This window comes from Sorex araneus, chromosome 9 (genome assembly GCF_027595985.1).
Source record: "Sorex araneus isolate mSorAra2 chromosome 9, mSorAra2.pri, whole genome shotgun sequence".
Lineage (NCBI taxonomy): Eukaryota > Metazoa > Chordata > Mammalia > Eulipotyphla > Soricidae > Sorex > Sorex araneus.
This window is the reverse complement of record NC_073310.1, coordinates 33288161-33308781: the sequence shown is the minus strand read 5'-3', so window position 1 is coordinate 33308781 and position 20621 is coordinate 33288161. Positions and strand designations below refer to the sequence as shown.

Sequence of the window (20621 nt, the reverse complement as noted above, 5' to 3'; positions counted from 1 at the left end):
GAATCCCCTCGCGTGGGCCAGGAGACCTGGGTGCCCCTAGGCCGGGTGCTCCCCCACCGGGGCGCTCTGCACTGCGGGGCTGCGTGTGCGCGGGGCCGGGGTGCGCCTTGGGCCCCGTGGGTGCCCTGGGTGTCGCCCGAGGGCTGAAGGAGAGGGGACAGCTTGCCCGGCCTGCCACCCTCCCTCCAGGGGACCGGAGAGGCCGCAGGAGGAAGAGAGCAGGGGCTGCAGGGCAGGCGCACAGGCAGGGCCGGCGGGCCGGGGCAGGCCCAGGGGACCTCCTTCTGCGGGCGGAGCGGGGGCCGGCGGGGGCCCCACTCCACGCACACGCACACGCACACGCACACGCACACGCAGACACCTGCGCACACGCACGCGCACACACACATAGAGACACCCCCACACAGAGACACACCCAGAGACTCACACACAGGCACCATCAGGCCCACGCACGCACACACAAACACACACAGGCACACACACAGGCGCACGCACACAGCCCGGGCGACGTCCCTGCGGGAGGTGTCCCGCCCCGGGGTCCTCGGAGGAGGATGCCCCAGGAGGCTGCCGGTTGCGGGGCCCTGCCCCGGCCCTCCCCAGGCACAAGGCCCAGGGGCTGAGGCGGGGGTCGGGGCCCGGGGTGCACGGTCCGGGTGAGGAGCTGCCGGTGGGGTGGGATGGCTGGGCCGCAGGCCTCAGGCGAGCGGCACCACGGGGGTGGTGGCCCGGGAGGGGCCGGGGCACCTGGGTCGCGGGGGGCCGCAGGCGAAGGGCAGGACCAAGGCCAGGGGCCGGGGCCCTCCCCCGCGCCAAGGCAGAGGCCAGGGGGAGAAAATGAAAGACAGGAAGGCCCCCCCCCCCCACGACCGCAAAAGGCCTACAGCACCCGGTATTCCCAGGCGGTCTCCCATCCAAGTACTAACCAGGCCCGACCCTGCTTAGCTTCCGAGATCAGACGAGATCGGGCGCGTTCAGGGTGGTATGGCCGTAGACGGAGGCGTGGCTCTCCGCCGCCCTCAAGAAGCCCGGCCGCCCACCGGGCCTCCCTGCGCAGCTCGGCCCGCCTGCCACGGGATCCGCGCGGGAAAGGCCACCCGGGCGGGGGGGGGGGGGCGCCCGGCACCGCCCGCCAGCCAGCCTCCTCCAAGGGCGTGCGTGTGAGCCCGAGAGCCGGACACCCGCCCCCAGACGGACACACGGACACGCACACACGCACGCCGGCCGGGGCGCACCGCCCCGGCGCCCCGGCGCCCCCGCCTCCCCCCGGACCGCGTCGTGCCGCCTGCGCTCGGCCCCCAGGGGCGCACGGGGCACCGGGCCGCTTGTCTCTGCAGCGGTTCTGGGCGCAGGTGCGCGCGGCGCGGGGGCCGGGGGGCCGGGGGCGGCGTGGGGGCGTGGGCCGCGGCCGGGGAAGGCCCGCGGCCGGGCGGCTTTGCCCAGCGCCCCCGGACCCTGTCTGTCTGCGTGTGTCCGCTTCCCGGTGCGCGAGGGGTCGCGCTGCTGCACTTGGCCCGGCGGGCGCTCGGGCGCTCCTGCGGGTGGCCCAGGGCGCCGTCACGGGGCAGGCCCCGGGCCTGGCCCGGCGCCTGCGGGAATGGGAAGGTGGGGGAATCCCCTCGCGTGGGCCAGGAGACCTGGGTGCCCCTTGGCCGGGTGCTCCCCCACCGGGGCGCTCTGCACTGCGGGGCTGCGTGTGCGCGGGGCCGGGGTGCGCCTTGGGCCCCGTGGGTGCCCTGGGTGTCGCCCGAGGGCTGAAGGAGAGGGGACAGCTTGCCCGGCCTGCCACCCTCCCTCCAGGGGACCGGAGAGGCCGCAGGAGGAAGAGAGCAGGGGCTGCAGGGCAGGCGCACAGGCAGGGCCGGCGGGCCGGGGCAGGCCCAGGGGACCTCCTTCTGCGGGCGGAGCGGGGGCCGGCGGGGGCCCCACTCCACGCACACGCACACGCACACGCACACGCAGACACCTGCGCACACGCACGCGCACACACACATAGAGACACCCCCACACAGAGACACACCCAGAGACTCACACACAGGCACCATCAGGCCCACGCACGCACACACAAACACACACAGGCACACACACAGGCGCACGCACACAGCCCGGGCGACGTCCCTGCGGGAGGTGTCCCGCCCCGGGGTCCTCGGAGGAGGATGCCCCAGGAGGCTGCCGGTTGCGGGGCCCTGCCCCGGCCCTCCCCAGGCACAAGGCCCAGGGGCTGAGGCGGGGGTCGGGGCCCGGGGTGCACGGTCCGGGTGAGGAGCTGCCGGTGGGGTGGGATGGCTGGGCCGCAGGCCTCAGGCGAGCGGCACCACGGGGGTGGTGGCCCGGGAGGGGCCGGGGCACCTGGGTCGCGGGGGGCCGCAGGCGAAGGGCAGGACCAAGGCCAGGGGCCGGGGCCCTCCCCCGCGCCAAGGCAGAGGCCAGGGGGAGAAAATGAAAGACAGGAAGGCCCCCCCCCGCCCCCCACGCCCGCAAAAGGCCTACAGCACCCGGTATTCCCAGGCGGTCTCCCATCCAAGTACTAACCAGGCCCGACCCTGCTTAGCTTCCGAGATCAGACGAGATCGGGCGCGTTCAGGGTGGTATGGCCGTAGACGGAGGCGTGGCTCTCCGCCGCCCTCAAGAAGCCCGGCCGCCCACCGGGCCTCCCTGCGCAGCTCGGCCCGCCTGCCACGGGATCCGCGCGGGAAAGGCCACCCGGGCGGGGGGGGGGGCGCCCGGCACCGCCCGCCAGCCAGCCTCCTCCAAGGGCGTGCGTGTGAGCCCGAGAGCCGGACACCCGCCCCCAGACGGACACACGGACACGCACACACGCACGCCGGCCGGGGCGCACCGCCCCGGCGCCCCGGCGCCCCCGCCTCCCCCCGGACCGCGTCGTGCCGCCTGCGCTCGGCCCCCAGGGGCGCACGGGGCACCGGGCCGCTTGTCTCTGCAGCGGTTCTGGGCGCAGGTGCGCGCGGCGCGGGGGCCGGGGGGCCGGGGGCGGCGTGGGGGCGTGGGCCGCGGCCGGGGAAGGCCCGCGGCCGGGCGGCTTTGCCCAGCGCCCCCGGACCCTGTCTGTCTGCGTGTGTCCGCTTCCCGGTGCGCGAGGGGTCGCGCTGCTGCACTTGGCCCGGCGGGCGCTCGGGCGCTCCTGCGGGTGGCCCAGGGCGCCGTCACGGGGCAGGCCCCGGGCCTGGCCCGGCGCCTGCGGGAATGGGAAGGTGGGGGAATCCCCTCGCGTGGGCCAGGAGACCTGGGTGCCCCTTGGCCGGGTGCTCCCCCACCGGGGCGCTCTGCACTGCGGGGCTGCGTGTGCGCGGGGCCGGGGTGCGCCTTGGGCCCCGTGGGTGCCCTGGGTGTCGCCCGAGGGCTGAAGGAGAGGGGACAGCTTGCCCGGCCTGCCACCCTCCCTCCAGGGGACCGGAGAGGCCGCAGGAGGAAGAGAGCAGGGGCTGCAGGGCAGGCGCACAGGCAGGGCCGGCGGGCCGGGGCAGGCCCAGGGGACCTCCTTCTGCGGGCGGAGCGGGGGCCGGCGGGGGCCCCACTCCACGCACACGCACACGCACACGCACACGCACACGCACACGCAGACACCTGCGCACACGCACGCGCACACACACATAGAGACACCCCCACACAGAGACACACCCAGAGACTCACACACAGGCACAATCAGGCCCACGCACGCACACACAAACACACACAGGCACACACACAGGCGCACGCACACAGCCCGGGCGACGTCCCTGCGGGAGGTGTCCCGCCCCGGGGTCCTCGGAGGAGGATGCCCCAGGAGGCTGCCGGTTGCGGGGCCCTGCCCCGGCCCTCCCCAGGCACAAGGCCCAGGGGCTGAGGCGGGGGTCGGGGCCCGGGGTGCACGGTCCGGGTGAGGAGCTGCCGGTGGGGTGGGATGGCTGGGCCGCAGGCCTCAGGCGAGCGGCACCACGGGGGTGGTGGCCCGGGAGGGGCCGGGGCACCTGGGTCGCGGGGGGCCGCAGGCGAAGGGCAGGACCAAGGCCAGGGGCCGGGGCCCTCCCCCACGCCAAGGCAGAGGCCAGGGGGAGAAAATGAAAGACAGGAAGGCCCCCCCCCGCCCCCCACGCCCGCAAAAGGCCTACAGCACCCGGTATTCCCAGGCGGTCTCCCATCCAAGTACTAACCAGGCCCGACCCTGCTTAGCTTCCGAGATCAGACGAGATCGGGCGCGTTCAGGGTGGTATGGCCGTAGACGGAGGCGTGGCTCTCCGCCGCCCTCAAGAAGCCCGGCCGCCCACCGGGCCTCCCTGCGCAGCTCGGCCCGCCTGCCACGGGATCCGCGCGGGAAAGGCCACCCGGGCGGGGGGGCGCCCGGCACCGCCCGCCAGCCAGCCTCCTCCAAGGGCGTGCGTGTGAGCCCGAGAGCCGGACACCCGCCCCCAGACGGACACACGGACACGCACACACGCACGCCGGCCGGGGCGCACCGCCCCGGCGCCCCGGCGCCCCCGCCTCCCCCCGGACCGCGTCGTGCCGCCTGCGCTCGGCCCCCAGGGGCGCACGGGGCACCGGGCCGCTTGTCTCTGCAGCGGTTCTGGGCGCAGGTGCGCGCGGCGCGGGGGCCGGGGGGCCGGGGGCGGCGTGGGGGCGTGGGCCGCGGCCGGGGAAGGCCCGCGGCCGGGCGGCTTTGCCCAGCGCCCCCGGACCCTGTCTGTCTGCGTGTGTCCGCTTCCCGGTGCGCGAGGGGTCGCGCTGCTGCACTTGGCCCGGCGGGCGCTCGGGCGCTCCTGCGGGTGGCCCAGGGCGCCGTCACGGGGCAGGCCCCGGGCCTGGCCCGGCGCCTGCGGGAATGGGAAGGTGGGGGAATCCCCTCGCGTGGGCCAGGAGACCTGGGTGCCCCTTGGCCGGGTGCTCCCCCACCGGGGCGCTCTGCACTGCGGGGCTGCGTGTGCGCGGGGCCGGGGTGCGCCTTGGGCCCCGTGGGTGCCCTGGGTGTCGCCCGAGGGCTGAAGGAGAGGGGACAGCTTGCCCGGCCTGCCACCCTCCCTCCAGGGGACCGGAGAGGCCGCAGGAGGAAGAGAGCAGGGGCTGCAGGGCAGGCGCACAGGCAGGGCCGGCGGGCCGGGGCAGGCCCAGGGGACCTCCTTCTGCGGGCGGAGCGGGGGCCGGCGGGGGCCCCACTCCACGCACACGCACACGCACACGCACACGCAGACACCTGCGCACACGCACGCGCACACACACATAGAGACACCCCCACACAGAGACACACCCAGAGACTCACACACAGGCACAATCAGGCCCACGCACGCACACACAAACACACACAGGCACACACACAGGCGCACGCACACAGCCCGGGCGACGTCCCTGCGGGAGGTGTCCCGCCCCGGGGTCCTCGGAGGAGGATGCCCCAGGAGGCTGCCGGTTGCGGGGCCCTGCCCCGGCCCTCCCCAGGCACAAGGCCCAGGGGCTGAGGCGGGGGTCGGGGCCCGGGGTGCACGGTCCGGGTGAGGAGCTGCCGGTGGGGTGGGATGGCTGGGCCGCAGGCCTCAGGCGAGCGGCACCACGGGGGTGGTGGCCCGGGAGGGGCCGGGGCACCTGGGTCGCGGGGGGCCGCAGGCGAAGGGCAGGACCAAGGCCAGGGGCCGGGGCCCTCCCCCGCGCCAAGGCAGAGGCCAGGGGGAGAAAATGAAAGACAGGAAGGCCCCCCCCCCGCCCCCCACGCCCGCAAAAGGCCTACAGCACCCGGTATTCCCAGGCGGTCTCCCATCCAAGTACTAACCAGGCCCGACCCTGCTTAGCTTCCGAGATCAGACGAGATCGGGCGCGTTCAGGGTGGTATGGCCGTAGACGGAGGCGTGGCTCTCCGCCGCCCTCAAGAAGCCCGGCCGCCCACCGGGCCTCCCTGCGCAGCTCGGCCCGCCTGCCACGGGATCCGCGCGGGAAAGGCCACCCGGGCGGGGGGGCGCCCGGCACCGCCCGCCAGCCAGCCTCCTCCAAGGGCGTGCGTGTGAGCCCGAGAGCCGGACACCCGCCCCCAGACGGACACACGGACACGCACACACGCACGCCGGCCGGGGCGCACCGCCCCGGGGCACCGGGCCGCTTGTCTCTGCAGCGGTTCTGGGCGCAGGTGCGCGCGGCGCGGGGGCCGGGGGGCCGGGGGCGGCGTGGGGGCGTGGGCCGCGGCCGGGGAAGGCCCGCGGCCGGGCGGCTTTGCCCAGCGCCCCCGGACCCTGTCTGTCTGCGTGTGTCCGCTTCCCGGTGCGCGAGGGGTCGCGCTGCTGCACTTGGCCCGGCGGGCGCTCGGGCGCTCCTGCGGGTGGCCCAGGGCGCCGTCACGGGGCAGGCCCCGGGCCTGGCCCGGCGCCTGCGGGAATGGGAAGGTGGGGGAATCCCCTCGCGTGGGCCAGGAGACCTGGGTGCCCCTTGGCCGGGTGCTCCCCCACCGGGGCGCTCTGCACTGCGGGGCTGCGTGTGCGCGGGGCCGGGGTGCGCCTTGGGCCCCGTGGGTGCCCTGGGTGTCGCCCGAGGGCTGAAGGAGAGGGGACAGCTTGCCCGGCCTGCCACCCTCCCTCCAGGGGACCGGAGAGGCCGCAGGAGGAAGAGAGCAGGGGCTGCAGGGCAGGCGCACAGGCAGGGCCGGCGGGCCGGGGCAGGCCCAGGGGACCTCCTTCTGCGGGCGGAGCGGGGGCCGGCGGGGGCCCCACTCCACGCACACGCACACGCACACGCACACGCACACGCAGACACCTGCGCACACGCACGCGCACACACACATAGAGACACCCCCACACAGAGACACACCCAGAGACTCACACACAGGCACCATCAGGCCCACGCACGCACACACAAACACACACAGGCACACACACAGGCGCACGCACACAGCCCGGGCGACGTCCCTGCGGGAGGTGTCCCGCCCCGGGGTCCTCGGAGGAGGATGCCCCAGGAGGCTGCCGGTTGCGGGGCCCTGCCCCGGCCCTCCCCAGGCACAAGGCCCAGGGGCTGAGGCGGGGGTCGGGGCCCGGGGTGCACGGTCCGGGTGAGGAGCTGCCGGTGGGGTGGGATGGCTGGGCCGCAGGCCTCAGGCGAGCGGCACCACGGGGGTGGTGGCCCGGGAGGGGCCGGGGCACCTGGGTCGCGGGGGGCCGCAGGCGAAGGGCAGGACCAAGGCCAGGGGCCGGGGCCCTCCCCCGCGCCAAGGCAGAGGCCAGGGGGAGAAAATGAAAGACAGGAAGGCCCCCCCCCGCCCCCCACGCCCGCAAAAGGCCTACAGCACCCGGTATTCCCAGGCGGTCTCCCATCCAAGTACTAACCAGGCCCGACCCTGCTTAGCTTCCGAGATCAGACGAGATCGGGCGCGTTCAGGGTGGTATGGCCGTAGACGGAGGCGTGGCTCTCCGCCGCCCTCAAGAAGCCCGGCCGCCCACCGGGCCTCCCTGCGCAGCTCGGCCCGCCTGCCACGGGATCCGCGCGGGAAAGGCCACCCGGGCGGGGGGGGGGGCGCCCGGCACCGCCCGCCAGCCAGCCTCCTCCAAGGGCGTGCGTGTGAGCCCGAGAGCCGGACACCCGCCCCCAGACGGACACACGGACACGCACACACGCACGCCGGCCGGGGCGCACCGCCCCGGCGCCCCGGCGCCCCCGCCTCCCCCCGGACCGCGTCGTGCCGCCTGCGCTCGGCCCCCAGGGGCGCACGGGGCACCGGGCCGCTTGTCTCTGCAGCGGTTCTGGGCGCAGGTGCGCGCGGCGCGGGGGCCGGGGGGCCGGGGGCGGCGTGGGGGCGTGGGCCGCGGCCGGGGAAGGCCCGCGGCCGGGCGGCTTTGCCCAGCGCCCCCGGACCCTGTCTGTCTGCGTGTGTCCGCTTCCCGGTGCGCGAGGGGTCGCGCTGCTGCACTTGGCCCGGCGGGCGCTCGGGCGCTCCTGCGGGTGGCCCAGGGCGCCGTCACGGGGCAGGCCCCGGGCCTGGCCCGGCGCCTGCGGGAATGGGAAGGTGGGGGAATCCCCTCGCGTGGGCCAGGAGACCTGGGTGCCCCTTGGCCGGGTGCTCCCCCACCGGGGCGCTCTGCACTGCGGGGCTGCGTGTGCGCGGGGCCGGGGTGCGCCTTGGGCCCCGTGGGTGCCCTGGGTGTCGCCCGAGGGCTGAAGGAGAGGGGACAGCTTGCCCGGCCTGCCACCCTCCCTCCAGGGGACCGGAGAGGCCGCAGGAGGAAGAGAGCAGGGGCTGCAGGGCAGGCGCACAGGCAGGGCCGGCGGGCCGGGGCAGGCCCAGGGGACCTCCTTCTGCGGGCGGAGCGGGGGCCGGCGGGGGCCCCACTCCACGCACACGCACACGCACACGCACACGCACACGCACACGCAGACACCTGCGCACACGCACGCGCACACACACATAGAGACACCCCCACACAGAGACACACCCAGAGACTCACACACAGGCACAATCAGGCCCACGCACGCACACACAAACACACACAGGCACACACACAGGCGCACGCACACAGCCCGGGCGACGTCCCTGCGGGAGGTGTCCCGCCCCGGGGTCCTCGGAGGAGGATGCCCCAGGAGGCTGCCGGTTGCGGGGCCCTGCCCCGGCCCTCCCCAGGCACAAGGCCCAGGGGCTGAGGCGGGGGTCGGGGCCCGGGGTGCACGGTCCGGGTGAGGAGCTGCCGGTGGGGTGGGATGGCTGGGCCGCAGGCCTCAGGCGAGCGGCACCACGGGGGTGGTGGCCCGGGAGGGGCCGGGGCACCTGGGTCGCGGGGGGCCGCAGGCGAAGGGCAGGACCAAGGCCAGGGGCCGGGGCCCTCCCCCACGCCAAGGCAGAGGCCAGGGGGAGAAAATGAAAGACAGGAAGGCCCCCCCCCGCCCCCCACGCCCGCAAAAGGCCTACAGCACCCGGTATTCCCAGGCGGTCTCCCATCCAAGTACTAACCAGGCCCGACCCTGCTTAGCTTCCGAGATCAGACGAGATCGGGCGCGTTCAGGGTGGTATGGCCGTAGACGGAGGCGTGGCTCTCCGCCGCCCTCAAGAAGCCCGGCCGCCCACCGGGCCTCCCTGCGCAGCTCGGCCCGCCTGCCACGGGATCCGCGCGGGAAAGGCCACCCGGGCGGGGGGGCGCCCGGCACCGCCCGCCAGCCAGCCTCCTCCAAGGGCGTGCGTGTGAGCCCGAGAGCCGGACACCCGCCCCCAGACGGACACACGGACACGCACACACGCACGCCGGCCGGGGCGCACCGCCCCGGCGCCCCGGCGCCCCCGCCTCCCCCCGGACCGCGTCGTGCCGCCTGCGCTCGGCCCCCAGGGGCGCACGGGGCACCGGGCCGCTTGTCTCTGCAGCGGTTCTGGGCGCAGGTGCGCGCGGCGCGGGGGCCGGGGGGCCGGGGGCGGCGTGGGGGCGTGGGCCGCGGCCGGGGAAGGCCCGCGGCCGGGCGGCTTTGCCCAGCGCCCCCGGACCCTGTCTGTCTGCGTGTGTCCGCTTCCCGGTGCGCGAGGGGTCGCGCTGCTGCACTTGGCCCGGCGGGCGCTCGGGCGCTCCTGCGGGTGGCCCAGGGCGCCGTCACGGGGCAGGCCCCGGGCCTGGCCCGGCGCCTGCGGGAATGGGAAGGTGGGGGAATCCCCTCGCGTGGGCCAGGAGACCTGGGTGCCCCTTGGCCGGGTGCTCCCCCACCGGGGCGCTCTGCACTGCGGGGCTGCGTGTGCGCGGGGCCGGGGTGCGCCTTGGGCCCCGTGGGTGCCCTGGGTGTCGCCCGAGGGCTGAAGGAGAGGGGACAGCTTGCCCGGCCTGCCACCCTCCCTCCAGGGGACCGGAGAGGCCGCAGGAGGAAGAGAGCAGGGGCTGCAGGGCAGGCGCACAGGCAGGGCCGGCGGGCCGGGGCAGGCCCAGGGGACCTCCTTCTGCGGGCGGAGCGGGGGCCGGCGGGGGCCCCACTCCACGCACACGCACACGCACACGCACACGCAGACACCTGCGCACACGCACGCGCACACACACATAGAGACACCCCCACACAGAGACACACCCAGAGACTCACACACAGGCACAATCAGGCCCACGCACGCACACACAAACACACACAGGCACACACACAGGCGCACGCACACAGCCCGGGCGACGTCCCTGCGGGAGGTGTCCCGCCCCGGGGTCCTCGGAGGAGGATGCCCCAGGAGGCTGCCGGTTGCGGGGCCCTGCCCCGGCCCTCCCCAGGCACAAGGCCCAGGGGCTGAGGCGGGGGTCGGGGCCCGGGGTGCACGGTCCGGGTGAGGAGCTGCCGGTGGGGTGGGATGGCTGGGCCGCAGGCCTCAGGCGAGCGGCACCACGGGGGTGGTGGCCCGGGAGGGGCCGGGGCACCTGGGTCGCGGGGGGCCGCAGGCGAAGGGCAGGACCAAGGCCAGGGGCCGGGGCCCTCCCCCGCGCCAAGGCAGAGGCCAGGGGGAGAAAATGAAAGACAGGAAGGCCCCCCCCCCGCCCCCCACGCCCGCAAAAGGCCTACAGCACCCGGTATTCCCAGGCGGTCTCCCATCCAAGTACTAACCAGGCCCGACCCTGCTTAGCTTCCGAGATCAGACGAGATCGGGCGCGTTCAGGGTGGTATGGCCGTAGACGGAGGCGTGGCTCTCCGCCGCCCTCAAGAAGCCCGGCCGCCCACCGGGCCTCCCTGCGCAGCTCGGCCCGCCTGCCACGGGATCCGCGCGGGAAAGGCCACCCGGGCGGGGGGGCGCCCGGCACCGCCCGCCAGCCAGCCTCCTCCAAGGGCGTGCGTGTGAGCCCGAGAGCCGGACACCCGCCCCCAGACGGACACACGGACACGCACACACGCACGCCGGCCGGGGCGCACCGCCCCGGGGCACCGGGCCGCTTGTCTCTGCAGCGGTTCTGGGCGCAGGTGCGCGCGGCGCGGGGGCCGGGGGGCCGGGGGCGGCGTGGGGGCGTGGGCCGCGGCCGGGGAAGGCCCGCGGCCGGGCGGCTTTGCCCAGCGCCCCCGGACCCTGTCTGTCTGCGTGTGTCCGCTTCCCGGTGCGCGAGGGGTCGCGCTGCTGCACTTGGCCCGGCGGGCGCTCGGGCGCTCCTGCGGGTGGCCCAGGGCGCCGTCACGGGGCAGGCCCCGGGCCTGGCCCGGCGCCTGCGGGAATGGGAAGGTGGGGGAATCCCCTCGCGTGGGCCAGGAGACCTGGGTGCCCCTTGGCCGGGTGCTCCCCCACCGGGGCGCTCTGCACTGCGGGGCTGCGTGTGCGCGGGGCCGGGGTGCGCCTTGGGCCCCGTGGGTGCCCTGGGTGTCGCCCGAGGGCTGAAGGAGAGGGGACAGCTTGCCCGGCCTGCCACCCTCCCTCCAGGGGACCGGAGAGGCCGCAGGAGGAAGAGAGCAGGGGCTGCAGGGCAGGCGCACAGGCAGGGCCGGCGGGCCGGGGCAGGCCCAGGGGACCTCCTTCTGCGGGCGGAGCGGGGGCCGGCGGGGGCCCCACTCCACGCACACGCACACGCACACGCACACGCACACGCAGACACCTGCGCACACGCACGCGCACACACACATAGAGACACCCCCACACAGAGACACACCCAGAGACTCACACACAGGCACAATCAGGCCCACGCACGCACACACAAACACACACAGGCACACACACAGGCGCACGCACACAGCCCGGGCGACGTCCCTGCGGGAGGTGTCCCGCCCCGGGGTCCTCGGAGGAGGATGCCCCAGGAGGCTGCCGGTTGCGGGGCCCTGCCCCGGCCCTCCCCAGGCACAAGGCCCAGGGGCTGAGGCGGGGGTCGGGGCCCGGGGTGCACGGTCCGGGTGAGGAGCTGCCGGTGGGGTGGGATGGCTGGGCCGCAGGCCTCAGGCGAGCGGCACCACGGGGGTGGTGGCCCGGGAGGGGCCGGGGCACCTGGGTCGCGGGGGGCCGCAGGCGAAGGGCAGGACCAAGGCCAGGGGCCGGGGCCCTCCCCCGCGCCAAGGCAGAGGCCAGGGGGAGAAAATGAAAGACAGGAAGGCCCCCCCCCCGCCCCCCACGCCCGCAAAAGGCCTACAGCACCCGGTATTCCCAGGCGGTCTCCCATCCAAGTACTAACCAGGCCCGACCCTGCTTAGCTTCCGAGATCAGACGAGATCGGGCGCGTTCAGGGTGGTATGGCCGTAGACGGAGGCGTGGCTCTCCGCCGCCCTCAAGAAGCCCGGCCGCCCACCGGGCCTCCCTGCGCAGCTCGGCCCGCCTGCCACGGGATCCGCGCGGGAAAGGCCACCCGGGCGGGGGGGCGCCCGGCACCGCCCGCCAGCCAGCCTCCTCCAAGGGCGTGCGTGTGAGCCCGAGAGCCGGACACCCGCCCCCAGACGGACACACGGACACGCACACACGCACGCCGGCCGGGGCGCACCGCCCCGGCGCCCCGGCGCCCCCGCCTCCCCCCGGACCGCGTCGTGCCGCCTGCGCTCGGCCCCCAGGGGCGCACGGGGCACCGGGCCGCTTGTCTCTGCAGCGGTTCTGGGCGCAGGTGCGCGCGGCGCGGGGGCCGGGGGGCCGGGGGCGGCGTGGGGGCGTGGGCCGCGGCCGGGGAAGGCCCGCGGCCGGGCGGCTTTGCCCAGCGCCCCCGGACCCTGTCTGTCTGCGTGTGTCCGCTTCCCGGTGCGCGAGGGGTCGCGCTGCTGCACTTGGCCCGGCGGGCGCTCGGGCGCTCCTGCGGGTGGCCCAGGGCGCCGTCACGGGGCAGGCCCCGGGCCTGGCCCGGCGCCTGCGGGAATGGGAAGGTGGGGGAATCCCCTCGCGTGGGCCAGGAGACCTGGGTGCCCCTTGGCCGGGTGCTCCCCCACCGGGGCGCTCTGCACTGCGGGGCTGCGTGTGCGCGGGGCCGGGGTGCGCCTTGGGCCCCGTGGGTGCCCTGGGTGTCGCCCGAGGGCTGAAGGAGAGGGGACAGCTTGCCCGGCCTGCCACCCTCCCTCCAGGGGACCGGAGAGGCCGCAGGAGGAAGAGAGCAGGGGCTGCAGGGCAGGCGCACAGGCAGGGCCGGCGGGCCGGGGCAGGCCCAGGGGACCTCCTTCTGCGGGCGGAGCGGGGGCCGGCGGGGGCCCCACTCCACGCACACGCACACGCACACGCACACGCACACGCACACGCACACGCAGACACCTGCGCACACGCACGCGCACACACACATAGAGACACCCCCACACAGAGACACACCCAGAGACTCACACACAGGCACAATCAGGCCCACGCACGCACACACAAACACACACAGGCACACACACAGGCGCACGCACACAGCCCGGGCGACGTCCCTGCGGGAGGTGTCCCGCCCCGGGGTCCTCGGAGGAGGATGCCCCAGGAGGCTGCCGGTTGCGGGGCCCTGCCCCGGCCCTCCCCAGGCACAAGGCCCAGGGGCTGAGGCGGGGGTCGGGGCCCGGGGTGCACGGTCCGGGTGAGGAGCTGCCGGTGGGGTGGGATGGCTGGGCCGCAGGCCTCAGGCGAGCGGCACCACGGGGGTGGTGGCCCGGGAGGGGCCGGGGCACCTGGGTCGCGGGGGGCCGCAGGCGAAGGGCAGGACCAAGGCCAGGGGCCGGGGCCCTCCCCCGCGCCAAGGCAGAGGCCAGGGGGAGAAAATGAAAGACAGGAAGGCCCCCCCCCGCCCCCCACGCCCGCAAAAGGCCTACAGCACCCGGTATTCCCAGGCGGTCTCCCATCCAAGTACTAACCAGGCCCGACCCTGCTTAGCTTCCGAGATCAGACGAGATCGGGCGCGTTCAGGGTGGTATGGCCGTAGACGGAGGCGTGGCTCTCCGCCGCCCTCAAGAAGCCCGGCCGCCCACCGGGCCTCCCTGCGCAGCTCGGCCCGCCTGCCACGGGATCCGCGCGGGAAAGGCCACCCGGGCGGGGGGGCGCCCGGCACCGCCCGCCAGCCAGCCTCCTCCAAGGGCGTGCGTGTGAGCCCGAGAGCCGGACACCCGCCCCCAGACGGACACACGGACACGCACACACGCACGCCGGCCGGGGCGCACCGCCCCGGGGCACCGGGCCGCTTGTCTCTGCAGCGGTTCTGGGCGCAGGTGCGCGCGGCGCGGGGGCCGGGGGGCCGGGGGCGGCGTGGGGGCGTGGGCCGCGGCCGGGGAAGGCCCGCGGCCGGGCGGCTTTGCCCAGCGCCCCCGGACCCTGTCTGTCTGCGTGTGTCCGCTTCCCGGTGCGCGAGGGGTCGCGCTGCTGCACTTGGCCCGGCGGGCGCTCGGGCGCTCCTGCGGGTGGCCCAGGGCGCCGTCACGGGGCAGGCCCCGGGCCTGGCCCGGCGCCTGCGGGAATGGGAAGGTGGGGGAATCCCCTCGCGTGGGCCAGGAGACCTGGGTGCCCCTTGGCCGGGTGCTCCCCCACCGGGGCGCTCTGCACTGCGGGGCTGCGTGTGCGCGGGGCCGGGGTGCGCCTTGGGCCCCGTGGGTGCCCTGGGTGTCGCCCGAGGGCTGAAGGAGAGGGGACAGCTTGCCCGGCCTGCCACCCTCCCTCCAGGGGACCGGAGAGGCCGCAGGAGGAAGAGAGCAGGGGCTGCAGGGCAGGCGCACAGGCAGGGCCGGCGGGCCGGGGCAGGCCCAGGGGACCTCCTTCTGCGGGCGGAGCGGGGGCCGGCGGGGGCCCCACTCCACGCACACGCACACGCACACGCACACGCAGACACCTGCGCACACGCACGCGCACACACACATAGAGACACCCACACACAGAGACACACCCAGAGACTCACACACAGGCACCATCAGGCCCACGCACGCACACACAAACACACACAGGCACACACACAGGCGCACGCACACAGCCCGGGCGACGTCCCTGCGGGAGGTGTCCCGCCCCGGGGTCCTCGGAGGAGGATGCCCCAGGAGGCTGCCGGTTGCGGGGCCCTGCCCCGGCCCTCCCCAGGCACAAGGCCCAGGGGCTGAGGCGGGGGTCGGGGCCCGGGGTGCACGGTCCGGGTGAGGAGCTGCCGGTGGGGTGGGATGGCTGGGCCGCAGGCCTCAGGCGAGCGGCACCACGGGGGTGGTGGCCCGGGAGGGGCCGGGGCACCTGGGTCGCGGGGGGCCGCAGGCGAAGGGCAGGACCAAGGCCAGGGGCCGGGGCCCTCCCCCGCGCCAAGGCAGAGGCCAGGGGGAGAAAATGAAAGACAGGAAGGCCCCCCCCCCCCACGCCCGCAAAAGGCCTACAGCACCCGGTATTCCCAGGCGGTCTCCCATCCAAGTACTAACCAGGCCCGACCCTGCTTAGCTTCCGAGATCAGACGAGATCGGGCGCGTTCAGGGTGGTATGGCCGTAGACGGAGGCGTGGCTCTCCGCCGCCCTCAAGAAGCCCGGCCGCCCACCGGGCCTCCCTGCGCAGCTCGGCCCGCCTGCCACGGGATCCGCGCGGGAAAGGCCACCCGGGCGGGGGGGGGGGGCGCCCGGCACCGCCCGCCAGCCAGCCTCCTCCAAGGGCGTGCGTGTGAGCCCGAGAGCTGGACACCCGCCCCCAGACGGACACACGGACACGCACACACGCACGCCGGCCGGGGCGCACCGCCCCGGCGCCCCGGCGCCCCCGCCTCCCCCCGGACCGCGTCGGGCCGCCTGCGCTCGGCCCCCAGGGGCGCACGGGGCACCGGGCCGCTTGTCTCTGCAGCGGTTCTGGGCGCAGGTGCGCGCGGCGCGGGGGCCGGGGGGCCGGGGGCGGCGTGGGGGCGTGGGCCGCGGCCGGGGAAGGCCCGCGGCCGGGCGGCTTTGCCCAGCGCCCCCGGACCCTGTCTGTCTGCGTGTGTCCGCTTCCCGGTGCGCGAGGGGTCGCGCTGCTGCACTTGGCCCGGCGGGCGCTCGGGCGCTCCTGCGGGTGGCCCAGGGCGCCGTCACGGGGCAGGCCCCGGGCCTGGCCCGGCGCCTGCGGGAATGGGAAGGTGGGGGAATCCCCTCGCGTGGGCCAGGAGACCTGGGTGCCCCTAGGCCGGGTGCTCCCCCACCGGGGCGCTCTGCACTGCGGGGCTGCGTGTGCGCGGGGCCGGGGTGCGCCTTGGGCCCCGTGGGTGCCCTGGGTGTCGCCCGAGGGCTGAAGGAGAGGGGACAGCTTGCCCGGCCTGCCACCCTCCCTCCAGGGGACCGGAGAGGCCGCAGGAGGAAGAGAGCAGGGGCTGCAGGGCAGGCGCACAGGCAGGGCCGGCGGGCCGGGGCAGGCCCAGGGGACCTCCTTCTGCGGGCGGAGCGGGGGCCGGCGGGGGCCCCACTCCACGCACACGCACACGCACACGCACACGCACACGCACACGCAGACACCTGCGCACACGCACGCGCACACACACATAGAGACACCCCCACACAGAGACACACCCAGAGACTCACACACAGGCACCATCAGGCCCACGCGCGCACACACAAACACACACAGGCACACACACAGGCGCACGCACACAGCCCGGGCGACGTCCCTGCGGGAGGTGTCCCGCCCCGGGGTCCTCGGAGGAGGATGCCCCAGGAGGCTGCCGGTTGCGGGGCCCTGCCCCGGCCCTCCCCAGGCACAAGGCCCAGGGGCTGAGGCGGGGGTCGGGGCCCGGGGTGCACGGTCCGGGTGAGGAGCTGCCGGTGGGGTGGGATGGCTGGGCCGCAGGCCTCAGGCGAGCGGCACCACGGGGGTGGTGGCCCGGGAGGGGCCGGGGCACCTGGGTCGCGGGGGGCCGCAGGCGAAGGGCAGGACCAAGGCCAGGGGCCGGGGCCCTCCCCCGCGCCAAGGCAGAGGCCAGGGGGAGAAAATGAAAGACAGGAAGGCCCCCCCCCGCCCCCCACGCCCGCAAAAGGCCTACAGCACCCGGTATTCCCAGGCGGTCTCCCATCCAAGTACTAACCAGGCCCGACCCTGCTTAGCTTCCGAGATCAGACGAGATCGGGCGCGTTCAGGGTGGTATGGCCGTAGACGGAGGCGTGGCTCTCCGCCGCCCTCAAGAAGCCCGGCCGCCCACCGGGCCTCCCTGCGCAGCTCGGCCCGCCTGCCACGGGATCCGCGCGGGAAAGGCCACCCGGGCGGGGGGGCGCCCGGCACCGCCCGCCAGCCAGCCTCCTCCAAGGGCGTGCGTGTGAGCCCGAGAGCCGGACACCCGCCCCCAGACGGACACACGGACACGCACACACGCACGCCGGCCGGGGCGCACCGCCCCGGCGCCCCGGCGCCCCCGCCTCCCCCCGGACCGCGTCGTGCCGCCTGCGCTCGGCCCCCAGGGGCGCACGGGGCACCGGGCCGCTTGTCTCTGCAGCGGTTCTGGGCGCAGGTGCGCGCGGCGCGGGGGCCGGGGGGCCGGGGGCGGCGTGGGGGCGTGGGCCGCGGCCGGGGAAGGCCCGCGGCCGGGCGGCTTTGCCCAGCGCCCCCGGACCCTGTCTGTCTGCGTGTGTCCGCTTCCCGGTGCGCGAGGGGTCGCGCTGCTGCACTTGGCCCGGCGGGCGCTCGGGCGCTCCTGCGGGTGGCCCAGGGCGCCGTCACGGGGCAGGCCCCGGGCCTGGCCCGGCGCCTGCGGGAATGGGAAGGTGGGGGAATCCCCTCGCGTGGGCCAGGAGACCTGGGTGCCCCTTGGCCGGGTGCTCCCCCACCGGGGCGCTCTGCACTGCGGGGCTGCGTGTGCGCGGGGCCGGGGTGCGCCTTGGGCCCCGTGGGTGCCCTGGGTGTCGCCCGAGGGCTGAAGGAGAGGGGACAGCTTGCCCGGCCTGCCACCCTCCCTCCAGGGGACCGGAGAGGCCGCAGGAGGAAGAGAGCAGGGGCTGCAGGGCAGGCGCACAGGCAGGGCCGGCGGGCCGGGGCAGGCCCAGGGGACCTCCTTCTGCGGGCGGAGCGGGGGCCGGCGGGGGCCCCACTCCACGCACACGCACACGCACACGCACACGCAGACACCTGCGCACACGCACGCGCACACACACATAGAGACACCCACACACAGAGACACACCCAGAGACTCACACACAGGCACCATCAGGCCCACGCACGCACACACAAACACACACAGGCACACACACAGGCGCACGCACACAGCCCGGGCGACGTCCCTGCGGGAGGTGTCCCGCCCCGGGGTCCTCGGAGGAGGATGCCCCAGGAGGCTGCCGGTTGCGGGGCCCTGCCCCGGCCCTCCCCAGGCACAAGGCCCAGGGGCTGAGGCGGGGGTCGGGGCCCGGGGTGCACGGTCCGGGTGAGGAGCTGCCGGTGGGGTGGGATGGCTGGGCCGCAGGCCTCAGGCGAGCGGCACCACGGGGGTGGTGGCCCGGGAGGGGCCGGGGCACCTGGGTCGCGGGGGGCCGCAGGCGAAGGGCAGGACCAAGGCCAGGGGCCGGGGCCCTCCCCCGCGCCAAGGCAGAGGCCAGGGGGAGAAAATGAAAGACAGGAAGGCCCCCCCCCCCCACGACCGCAAAAGGCCTACAGCACCCGGTATTCCCAGGCGGTCTCCCATCCAAGTACTAACCAGGCCCGACCCTGCTTAGCTTCCGAGATCAGACGAGATCGGGCGCGTTCAGGGTGGTATGGCCGTAGACGGAGGCGTGGCTCTCCGCCGCCCTCAAGAAGCCCGGCCGCCCACCGGGCCTCCCTGCGCAGCTCGGCCCGCCTGCCACGGGATCCGCGCGGGAAAGGCCACCCGGGCGGGGGGGGGGGCGCCCGGCACCGCCCGCCAGCCAGCCTCCTCCAAGGGCGTGCGTGTGAGCCCGAGAGCCGGACACCCGCCCCCAGACGGACACACGGACACGCACACACGCACGCCGGCCGGGGCGCACCGCCCCGGCGCCCCGGCGCCCCCGCCTCCCCCCGGACCGCGTCGTGCCGCCTGCGCTCGGCCCCCAGGGGCGCACGGGGCACCGGGCCGCTTGTCTCTGCAGCGGTTCTGGGCGCAGGTGCGCGCGGCGCGGGGGCCGGGGGGCCGGGGGCGGCGTGGGGGCGTGGGCCGCGGCCGGGGAAGGCCCGCGGCCGGGCGGCTTTGCCCAGCGCCCCCGGACCCTGTCTGTCTGCGTGTGTCCGCTTCCCGGTGCGCGAGGGGTCGCGCTGCTGCACTTGGCCCGGCGGGCGCTCGGGCGCTCCTGCGGGTGGCCCAGGGCGCCGTCACGGGGCAGGCCCCGGGCCTGGCCCGGCGCCTGCGGGAATGGGAAGGTGGGGGAATCCCCTCGCGTGGGCCAGGAGACCTGGGTGCCCCTTGGCCGGGTGCTCCCCCACCGGGGCGCTCTGCACTGCGGGGCTGCGTGTGCGCGGGGCCGGGGTGCGCCTTGGGCCCCGTGGGTGCCCTGGGTGTCGCCCGAGGGCTGAAGGAGAGGGGACAGCTTGCCCGGCCTGCCACCCTCCCTCCAGGGGACCGGAGAGGCCGCAGGAGGAAGAGAGCAGGGGCTGCAGGGCAGGCGCACAGGCAGGGCCGGCGGGCCGGGGCAGGCCCAGGGGACCTCCTTCTGCGGGCGGAGCGGGGGCCGGCGGGGGCCCCACTCCACGCACACGCACACGCACACGCACACGCACACGCACACGCACACGCAGACACCTGCGCACACGCACGCGCACACACACATAGAGACACCCCCACACAGAGACACACCCAGAGACTCACACACAGGCACCATCAGGCCCACGCACGCACACACAAACACACACAGGCACACACACAGGCGCACGCACACAGCCCGGGCGACGTCCCTGCGGGAGGTGTCCCGCCCCGGGGTCCTCGGAGGAGGATGCCCCAGGAGGCTGCCGGTTGCGGGGCCCTGCCCCGGCCCTCCCCAGGCACAAGGCCCAGGGGCTGAGGCGGGGGTCGGGGCCCGGGGTGCACGGTCCGGGTGAGGAGCTGCCGGTGGGGTGGGATGGCTGGGCCGCAGGCCTCAGGCGAGCGGCACCACGGGGGTGGTGGCCCGGGAGGGGCCGGGGCACCTGGGTCGCGGGGGGCCGCAGGCGAAGGGCAGGACCAAGGCCAGGGGCCGGGGCCCTCCCCCGCGCCAAGGCAGAGGCCAGGGGGAGAAAATGAAAGACAGGAAGGCCCCCCCCCGCCCCCCACGCCCGCAAAAGGCCTACAGCACCCGGTATTCCCAGGCGGTCTCCCATCCAAGTACTAACCAGGCCCGACCCTGCTTAGCTTCCGAGATCAGACGAGATCGGGCGCGTTCAGGGTGGTATGGCCGTAGACGGAGGCGTGGCTCTCCGCCGCCCTCAAGAAGCCCGGCCGCCCACCGGGCCTCCCTGCGCAGCTCGGCCCGCCTGCCACGGGATCCGCGCGGGAAAGGCCACCCGGGCGGGGGGGCGCCCGGCACCGCCCGCCAGCCAGCCTCCTCCAAGGGCGTGCGTGTGAGCCCGAGAGCCGGACACCCGCCCCCAGACGGACACACGGACACGCACACACGCACGCCGGCCGGGGCGCACCGCCCCGGCGCCCCGGCGCCCCCGCCTCCCCCCGGACCGCGTCGTGCCGCCTGCGCTCGGCCCCCAGGGGCGCACGGGGCACCGGGCCGCTTGTCTCTGCAGCGGTTCTGGGCGCAGGTGCGCGCGGCGCGGGGGCCGGGGGGCCGGGGGCGGCGTGGGGGCGTGGGCCGCGGCCGGGGAAGGCCCGCGGCCGGGCGGCTTTGCCCAGCGCCCCCGGACCCTGTCTGTCTGCGTGTGTCCGCTTCCCGGTGCGCGAGGGGTCGCGCTGCTGCACTTGGCCCGGCGGGCGCTCGGGCGCTC

The 20621-nt window shown here is 76.2% G+C and overlaps 13 non-coding genes across 13 annotated transcripts; all 13 read right to left on the bottom strand.

Moving 5' to 3' along the window:
* Window positions 1-874: 874 nt before the first annotated feature.
* Window positions 875-993, bottom strand: LOC129398811 (5S ribosomal RNA). The gene has a single exon (XR_008626688.1). It is a non-coding gene; the product is annotated as a 5S ribosomal RNA (ribosomal RNA).
* A 1487-nt stretch (window positions 994-2480) lies between these two features.
* LOC129398810 (5S ribosomal RNA) lies at window positions 2481-2599 on the bottom strand. The gene has a single exon (XR_008626687.1). It is a non-coding gene; the product is annotated as a 5S ribosomal RNA (ribosomal RNA).
* Window positions 2600-4096: 1497 nt separating this feature from the next.
* LOC129398809 (5S ribosomal RNA) lies at window positions 4097-4215 on the bottom strand. Its single transcript, XR_008626686.1, has one exon. It is a non-coding gene; the product is annotated as a 5S ribosomal RNA (ribosomal RNA).
* Window positions 4216-5697: 1482 nt separating this feature from the next.
* LOC129398808 (5S ribosomal RNA) lies at window positions 5698-5816 on the bottom strand. Its single transcript, XR_008626685.1, has one exon. It is a non-coding gene; the product is annotated as a 5S ribosomal RNA (ribosomal RNA).
* A 1418-nt stretch (window positions 5817-7234) lies between these two features.
* LOC129399086 (5S ribosomal RNA) lies at window positions 7235-7353 on the bottom strand. The gene has a single exon (XR_008626930.1). It is a non-coding gene; the product is annotated as a 5S ribosomal RNA (ribosomal RNA).
* A 1497-nt stretch (window positions 7354-8850) lies between these two features.
* Window positions 8851-8969, bottom strand: LOC129399085 (5S ribosomal RNA). The gene has a single exon (XR_008626929.1). It is a non-coding gene; the product is annotated as a 5S ribosomal RNA (ribosomal RNA).
* Window positions 8970-10451: 1482 nt separating this feature from the next.
* On the bottom strand, window positions 10452-10570 carry LOC129399084 (5S ribosomal RNA). Its single transcript, XR_008626928.1, has one exon. It is a non-coding gene; the product is annotated as a 5S ribosomal RNA (ribosomal RNA).
* Window positions 10571-11989: 1419 nt separating this feature from the next.
* LOC129399083 (5S ribosomal RNA) lies at window positions 11990-12108 on the bottom strand. Its single transcript, XR_008626927.1, has one exon. It is a non-coding gene; the product is annotated as a 5S ribosomal RNA (ribosomal RNA).
* Window positions 12109-13607: 1499 nt separating this feature from the next.
* Window positions 13608-13726, bottom strand: LOC129399082 (5S ribosomal RNA). Its single transcript, XR_008626926.1, has one exon. It is a non-coding gene; the product is annotated as a 5S ribosomal RNA (ribosomal RNA).
* Window positions 13727-15134: 1408 nt separating this feature from the next.
* LOC129399080 (5S ribosomal RNA) lies at window positions 15135-15253 on the bottom strand. Its single transcript, XR_008626924.1, has one exon. It is a non-coding gene; the product is annotated as a 5S ribosomal RNA (ribosomal RNA).
* A 1498-nt stretch (window positions 15254-16751) lies between these two features.
* On the bottom strand, window positions 16752-16870 carry LOC129399079 (5S ribosomal RNA). The gene has a single exon (XR_008626923.1). It is a non-coding gene; the product is annotated as a 5S ribosomal RNA (ribosomal RNA).
* Window positions 16871-18347: 1477 nt separating this feature from the next.
* Window positions 18348-18466, bottom strand: LOC129399078 (5S ribosomal RNA). Its single transcript, XR_008626922.1, has one exon. It is a non-coding gene; the product is annotated as a 5S ribosomal RNA (ribosomal RNA).
* A 1503-nt stretch (window positions 18467-19969) lies between these two features.
* On the bottom strand, window positions 19970-20088 carry LOC129399077 (5S ribosomal RNA). Its single transcript, XR_008626921.1, has one exon. It is a non-coding gene; the product is annotated as a 5S ribosomal RNA (ribosomal RNA).
* Window positions 20089-20621: the final 533 nt, after the last annotated feature.